The sequence below is a fragment of the Ornithorhynchus anatinus genome, chromosome 8 (genome assembly GCF_004115215.2).
Source record: "Ornithorhynchus anatinus isolate Pmale09 chromosome 8, mOrnAna1.pri.v4, whole genome shotgun sequence".
Taxonomy (NCBI): domain Eukaryota; kingdom Metazoa; phylum Chordata; class Mammalia; order Monotremata; family Ornithorhynchidae; genus Ornithorhynchus; species Ornithorhynchus anatinus.
In genome coordinates this window covers 51,460,956-51,468,428 of record NC_041735.1, presented here as the reverse complement: position 1 = coordinate 51,468,428, position 7,473 = coordinate 51,460,956, and the positions used below count along the sequence as shown (strand labels likewise).

General features: G+C 42.9%; 1 non-coding gene across 1 annotated transcript; it reads left to right on the top strand.

Moving 5' to 3' along the window:
- The first annotated feature begins 5,696 nt into the window (after positions 1 to 5,696).
- On the top strand, positions 5,697 to 5,833 carry MIR138-1 (microRNA mir-138-1). The gene has a single exon (NR_034875.1). It is a non-coding gene; the product is annotated as a microRNA mir-138-1 (primary transcript).
- Positions 5,834 to 7,473: the final 1,640 nt, after the last annotated feature.

The following is a 7,473-nucleotide window of genomic DNA, read 5'->3' as shown; positions in this document are numbered from 1 at the left end:
GCTGATTTCTGACAGAACTGAGAAGGGGAGCATAACCAGAGCCAGAAAAACAGCACAAGAGGATACCACCCTCTCTCTGGATGATTTGCTAGGAAATGTCATTTTCAGAAGGAACTTCCTTTCAGATTACTTATCTTTTTGATTTGCTGGAAAAAAGATTTTGAAGATATAACTCATTTTCCGTTTTCTTTTCCCCTTCAAAAATATATATCATCTGAAAAATGGAAAATTGCACAACTTGAGGTAAATTTTTATCTAGATTAAAATAAAATCTGGATATGAGAGGATCAGAGGAGCCTGCTTCAAACTATATTGGAATCTGGATATTTTGAAGTGGAAAGATCCAACTTGGTGGAATCTCCTGTCTGGAACGACTGATGAGCTTCAGTCTGTAGGTCGAAAACCATGCGTGCAAGAAATGATTAGAGTCTTGGTGGCATCCACAGTGGCACTCGCCCTTTCTCTTGGCCCTGTTGGCCATGTTCCTGCTGGGCATAAAGGATCCAACAGGCCTTCCTTGATGAGTTCCTTCAGCTGTGGCAGAGGCCGTCACCACATCAGAATAGTGTTCTCGGGGTTTAGAGGCCTAAGATTGGGAAATTACATTTTAAAAGAACCCCAAAGTCCCCAGCGTAATAAGCATTCTTGGCAACAGCCCGTTTTCCAGCAGCCAATCAGTCCACATACTACATGCTATATCCAGCAGGAAGCTAGTTTAAGCTTCATGAAATGATCATCTGATTATTATTCTGCTTCCAGCTTTTATTTTCCTCCCCCATCCCCCTGCCTCTGAAAGACTGAATACAAATCTAGCAATCAATTGAGAGGAGATGTACGGCCTTTACGAGATTAATTACAAACACAGGGATGCTGTGTCTAGCCTGGGTGTATGATTGATCTTGTAGGAGGAAATGCAATAGGAAACGAATGCTTCCTTTTATCCAGTAAGCAAAGTTCAAAGATGTTTACATTCTGCAAGGTAAGCACAGCTGTCTAAAGACGAGAAGACGGATGCACTGTTCTGTCAGCATAAATTCACGCCAAGGTAACAAACTCCGTTGTCTCTGTGGACGCCTCTGCAGCCATAGCGATTGTAGGGTCAGCATTGCTAAATTAGCAAATAGCCTAATTGTCCCGTGTTCTAATTGGTATTAAAGTGTGTAAAAACCAGTTCAGCACAAGCAGCTGGCAGGTAGAAATTATTTTGCAATTGGTGAAGAAGGTTTCTGCCTATTGTAACATTTCTGATATAGTACTGAAGTTTGTTAAACTAGAAAAGCGTGTATCATCCCAAATCCGCAGTGTACTCTGGCAGTAGTTGTGAGGCATGATGCTGAAATTTAAAAATAATAGTAAGGGTATTTAGAAGCATAATCCTACCTTTTTAATAGATTACAATGGGGAGTTTGTCATTTCTTCCTTTGCAAAACCAAAAAGATTCAGCTCATTGAGACCAGTTAAACTTCAAGTTGCCAAGTTATCAGTCTCTATCACAAAGGGGGAGTGGGGAGAGAGAGAAGTACTGCTCTATAGGACTTAAATCAGGCTTTTTAATTAACAAGAATCTTAGAAGAAAAAATGTTGTTTGTCCTGACTTCTGACACATTGAACATGCCATTAAGTCCTTACTGGATATTTTAAAAGTTTTTTTTAATATTAACAGTGGTATTTGAGTGTTTACTATGTTGATGATGATGGTTTTTGTTAAGCGCTTATTATGTGCCAAGCACTGTGCTAAGCACTTAAAGTACAGTACAACAGAGTTGGAAGACATGAGCTTATAGTCTACTGCAGGAGACCGACATCAAAATAAGTTACGGGTAAAGGAAATAAGGTACAGGTAGAGTGTAAGGATCTTTACATAAATGTTGTGGGGCTGGGGTGAGTATTAAAGTGCCAAAAGGTTACAGAGCCAAGTCCATGGTTGACAATGAGAGGAGGGTGGAAATGAGGATTTAGTTAGGGTTTTGAAAATGGGGAGAGTGGTGGACTGTCAGATGTGAAAGGAGGGATTTTCCAGGCTGAGGGAGGAAGTGGGCAAGGGCTTGGTGGTGAGATAGACAAGATTGAGATACTGAGATTAAGCACGCAGGTGATGTATTGTTAGCCATATTTCTTAAGAACGTGGGTGACAGAAAAATCCCAGCTCACACTAGCTCACACTCAGTGGCAAGAGCCCGGGCTTGGCAGCCAGAGGACGTGGGTTCGAATCCCGGCTCTGCCCCTTGTCAGCTGTGTAACTGTGGGCAAGTCACTTCACTTCTCTGTGCCTCAGTTACCTCATCTGTCAAGTGGGGATGAACTGTGAGCCTCACGTGGGGCAACCTGATGACCCTGTATCTACCCCAGCGCTTCGAACAGTGCTCTGCACATAGTAAGCGCTTAACAAATACCAACATTATTATTATTACTAGGTGAGGTAAAGCCTTTTCCTCATACTAAGAATAGTGAGCTGGGGTATTGTTTCTGCCCTCCCTATTGTTCAACTCCCAATTCAGTGGAATTTACTTTGCTTGTCTTACTGCCAGGGAAGTGAGATAAGAATTGGGAATGTCCTTTTGTTGTATTAACTCCAAGAAAGACATTCCAAAATATTTTACAATGAACAGAACACTCGAGGCATAAAAGAAAATCGACCCCAAACAATTCCTGGATGAGCACCATGGTGAGGATTTGGAGAATCATTCTCACCCTCCCTTTTCATACAAATCCTGCCGGATAAAAACAATTCATTTACTGTTTAACAATTAGTTTACTAGACTTGACAAAGGTTACTGTGAGGATTGATGTGCCTCTTCTAATAATTAATGTTAATGAGTCCACTAAACAGTAAACAAGACAACTAAGAACTGTTAATGAGGCAGCCTCTACTCATTTGTTTAATCTGTTAGTAAGATAATAGGTGATAAATACATCACCATTCAGCCATCTTCAAGTCCTTAATGCGCGTTTTAAATGAGTGTTTTAAAGGATTTTAGCTAATTTTTTTTAACACTTTCATTTAGTACAGTCAGCTGACTGTTTAGGTGGGGTGTCTAGTTTGGAGGCCTATATAATGAAGAGCCTTGACACTTTCTGTCTGAAGGACATTGGCAGATGTCCAAATACTATGTTCTGCTCTCAAACCATTTAATTGAAACCAGCTAAAAAAGAAAGTAAGAGAGAATGGGGGAGAGAAAGAGAGAGAGTGATATCTTGGCAAAAACCTTATGTGAGGTTTCTCACTATTGGATTGACCAGACAGGGCAACAAAGCTGATAAAACAGGATTAGCAAAATTGTATTGTTGGATATTATTCTCAGCGTGACGTGTACTACAGTGAAGGAATTTGGCAGGATTAACCTGCAGAGGATAAAGATGTAACAGACAAGAGGACTGAATTAATAGACTGCCGGGACCAGAACAGGAAAATCTATTTGCATGCAATATTAACTGAGCTAATAAACTTTTGGGCTGTGGAGATCCTGGTGAGCATCCTTGCTTCGGCACTAGAACTCTTAAAGCTTATCTGGTTTATCTTGAAAGACTCCTTTGAAATTCCTCTTTGCTTTATATTGTTATTTCCCCAAATGTCCCATAAGCTGTTTTTGAATTCCCAAAGGGCAGCTGAGCACACAGTCTGTGATATTTACTGAGTGTTTACTGTGTGCAGAGCACTGTACTGAGCGCTTGGGAGAGTACAATTAACAGAGTTGGTGGGCATGTTCCCCGTTTACAATCTAGTGGTGATACAGTAATGAACTGCATTTCTCTTTATCCTCCACCCTCAGACAGGAACAAGGACCAGTCTATAACCCCGGAAGGGTGGGTCTACAGTTTTCACTGCAGGTATATTGAAGTTATAGAAGGATGCTAAGCTGTGGGTGATCAATATGAGCTCAGAAGTGATGGGTGACTACAGAACTAGTTAGCCTGATATGTTCCGGCAAGAGGGGAAACCGGGAGGAGAGAAAAGGAATTTTCTGTGCAGGATCCACTGTCAAAAGCACAGTGTAGTGCTGCTGCTGGGCTGTGGTGCCACAACCCAAAAGACAGTGGTCTTGGTAGCCACTGCAACCTTCACCACCCTACATCAGCCAGCTATTTGTCAGGATTCCTGCGGAACCTGTCCACTGGGCAGCACGGACTGTGTGATTCTTGGTCAGAAATGTTTGCCACCGATGGCATAGCTCCAGCAGGCATTCCCTACTTGTAGAGCTGGGGCTGGAAGCCAGGTCTGCTTCCTAGAGCCAGTCGAGCTCTTCCCTAAGAACCAACAGCAGAGCTGCTAGATTGATTTAAAGATAATAAATGATGTATACTTTAGGAGAACTCTGAAAAAGCAGTTCAAATTGCTTCTCTGGCTGTAGTTGTGCTGCTACAGTTCTGTAGAAACAAGACATTGACAAATACCACAAGTAGATTGAGGTGCATGCTGTCTGCATCATGCCATTCAGAGCTGACTGAAGTTGGGGCAGGGCCTGGAGCAGGTTCTGTCACTCGTGCTGTGGATTAGAGTGATGCCACGGCTCCACTCCACCTATGGCTTCAGAGACTATTCAATCAATGGTATATAGCGAGTGTTTACCGCGTGCAGAGAACTGTATTAAGCAGTTCAGAACAGTCGGTTCTTTAAAAGCAGCGTGGGCTAGAGGTTTGAACACAGGCCTGGGTGCCAAGAGGTCTGGGTTCTAGTCCCAGCTCTGCCGCTGCTGTAGTGGGTGACCTTAGAAAAGTCAATCCTCATTCTGTGCCTCGTTATCACCATATTACTGAAGAGAAAAAAAAAATTTGTGAGGACCCAGTGATATCCAAACAGTAATGTAGAAACGTGGTATATTCAAGGTATATTATTCGATTGCTCTTTGGAGGTAATGACTTGATTCAAAACTAGGAATAAATTTATCCTACCAAAGCTCCACGTCTTGGAAGTGGATTATTGGTTGTGGGGCTTAAACAAGTCTTATGTTGTTTTAAAACTCCTTCATGGGGTCACCTGACATTTTTCAGAATTGCTTTTGAACAGTTCCCTTTGGCACTGCCTTTAGAGAGTCCTTCTTTATAGTTACTGATAATATACTGCCAGAGGTTTGAGAAGAGCAGCCTAATCTAGGGGTGTTACTTATCACTGCTAAGTATCACAAGCGACAGTAGGGACAGTCCTGAGTTATTGGCTTGGGCTAGCATCAGCCCCTGCCTCCCAGGCTGGGAGGGTTCTAAGTTGGCTGCTCTTCTGGTTTCTTTGAGGCTGTGGACTTGTTACCAATTGGGCTGTTCTCTTACAGGATTGAGTGGTTTTAAGTTTTTTCCACAGAAATAATGCCGAATCTGTACCATCACCATGCTGACTGGGGCAAGAACAGACTCTTAATGCCCTGGCTAAATCTTGGGAGGGTCAGCCTTCTATAACCACCTGGGTACTCTATTTCTCAGACTTTATCATTTTGGGTTGAAATGGATTAATTATCTGTGCTTTATGCACCTGAAAGAGCATTTGCTTCATGTTGTCATTTCCCACTTTTTGAATATTTCATATTTTGCTCTTTCTTAAAACAGAAACAAACAATGGCCTTTTAAATCTTTGGGCTCTCATTTTGAAGTGACAGCTTGAGACCTGGCAGACGGTTTTTACTTGTTGCCCAGGATGTCCTAATATAACAGTTGACTTTCTCTTCCACCTCCCATTCAGGTCCTGGCCTAAAAGTGAGCAGAAAGCAGACAGAGCTTTTAAGAGAGGCACAGACGACCTGAGGCACGATACAAAGAAGCGTGGCTCTTTCCGCCCTGACTACCGGTATGGTGAAGCAGCTGGTGTTGTGAATCAGGCCGTCGCCAATCTGAGAACGGCTACTTCACAACACCAGGGTTGCACCCTGCCACTGTCAACAACTCAAGGCACTTCAACAACAAGAGGGAATCTGCCACCGGAGAGGCCCTGAAAGGAACACATTCTCAGAGCTGTTGAGCACCTGTGTTGGAGCCACCCACACCTCCCCCTCAATCCTCAAAATGGATGTGACAGCTGACTCACTAGAGCAGCAATTTGCAACCTGTGAGTGGGGCGAAGGGAATAATGGGTGCAGGGGAGGATGAAGAGTGGGGACAAAACAGAGGGGCTTCTTCATTTCACAGGGAAAATAAACTACAGGTTCCACTTTTCAATAAAAAGCAGCTGTCCCCTACTGGGAAAGTTGGGAGGCTTTGTACTGTGAAAGTGAAGTTTCTTCTTGGAAAGGGTTAAACACCATCAACTCCCCCAAAGCCTTCTTGACAGGTATTAGATTTGTGCACTAATCATATGGGCCAAGGAGTACTTTAGACTGTAGCTTTTTAAATACCGATGATACCCAGGAGAGAAATGATGAGCATAATAATACTATTAAAGGGTTGTCTGTGTCATCTGAGCACTCCCAACAGAGAAGAAAAGGAGACAGCTCCACCCACACATGAAGGCCATTCTCCTAAATAGTGCTCCATACTGGTCCTCGCTTACGTGAAATTTATTACTGGACAATTCGCAAGGCTAACCCTCTGTTCTGTAGCAAAATGACCTCTATTCGCAAAAGGAGTCAGACTTTCAGGTTAAAACGTTTGGGAGTGTTCACAGCACACATTTGTTTTCCTTCACATACAGAGCCAGCCCAATTTTCCACCTGCCAACCTTGAGGATTTTGTCCCTGGTCAGCCATTTCAGAAGGCATAATCCTGGTTTTCCACCGACTGTACTACTGCCAATACCATCTGAGTTCTTTGGAGGAGGGCCTTGAATTCGTTAAATAGTAAGTACAGAAGAGAAATAGCTAAGGAACTATCTAAACTTGAAAAAATTTAGCACAAACCTTAAGGGGCAATTGACTGTGATATCTCCTTTCCAAAACTCCATAAGAAAAAGATCCCTAGTCAACTGCCAGTATCGGTAGACTCTCAGATTTTTCAGCCAAATTATTTGAAGTAAACATTAACCACAACCTCATGCACTGATCAGTATTACATTCTGACCCTGCTCCAAAGTTCAGGATCTTTTCACCGTGGGAGAAAAGTAAATCTGCTTTATAATAACACCATGAAAAGTGCCAAGTGCATACCCAATGGCAGAATGCAATTAAGAGCCAAAGCAAATGGATTCACGCATGGCAAGAAATTAAAATAGCCTAGGCCCCACTGTCAGTCCTCTTGTGGGGTAGTGGATACAGCGTGGGCCTGGGAGTCAGAAGGTCATGGGTTCTAATCTTGGCTCCATCACTTGTCTGCTGCCTGGCCTTGGGCAAGTCACTTCACTTCCCTGGGCCTCAGCCTCATCTGTAAAATGGGGATCAAGACTGTGAGCCCCATGTGGGGCAGGGACTATGTTCTACCCAATTTGCTTGATTTCATCCCAGCGCTTAGTACAGTGCCTGTCACATAGTGAGTACTTAACAAATACCACAATTATTAATATTATTTTTATTCCTCTGATTGGACTAGTATATGGCCAGGAGAAGGCTAGATTTCTGA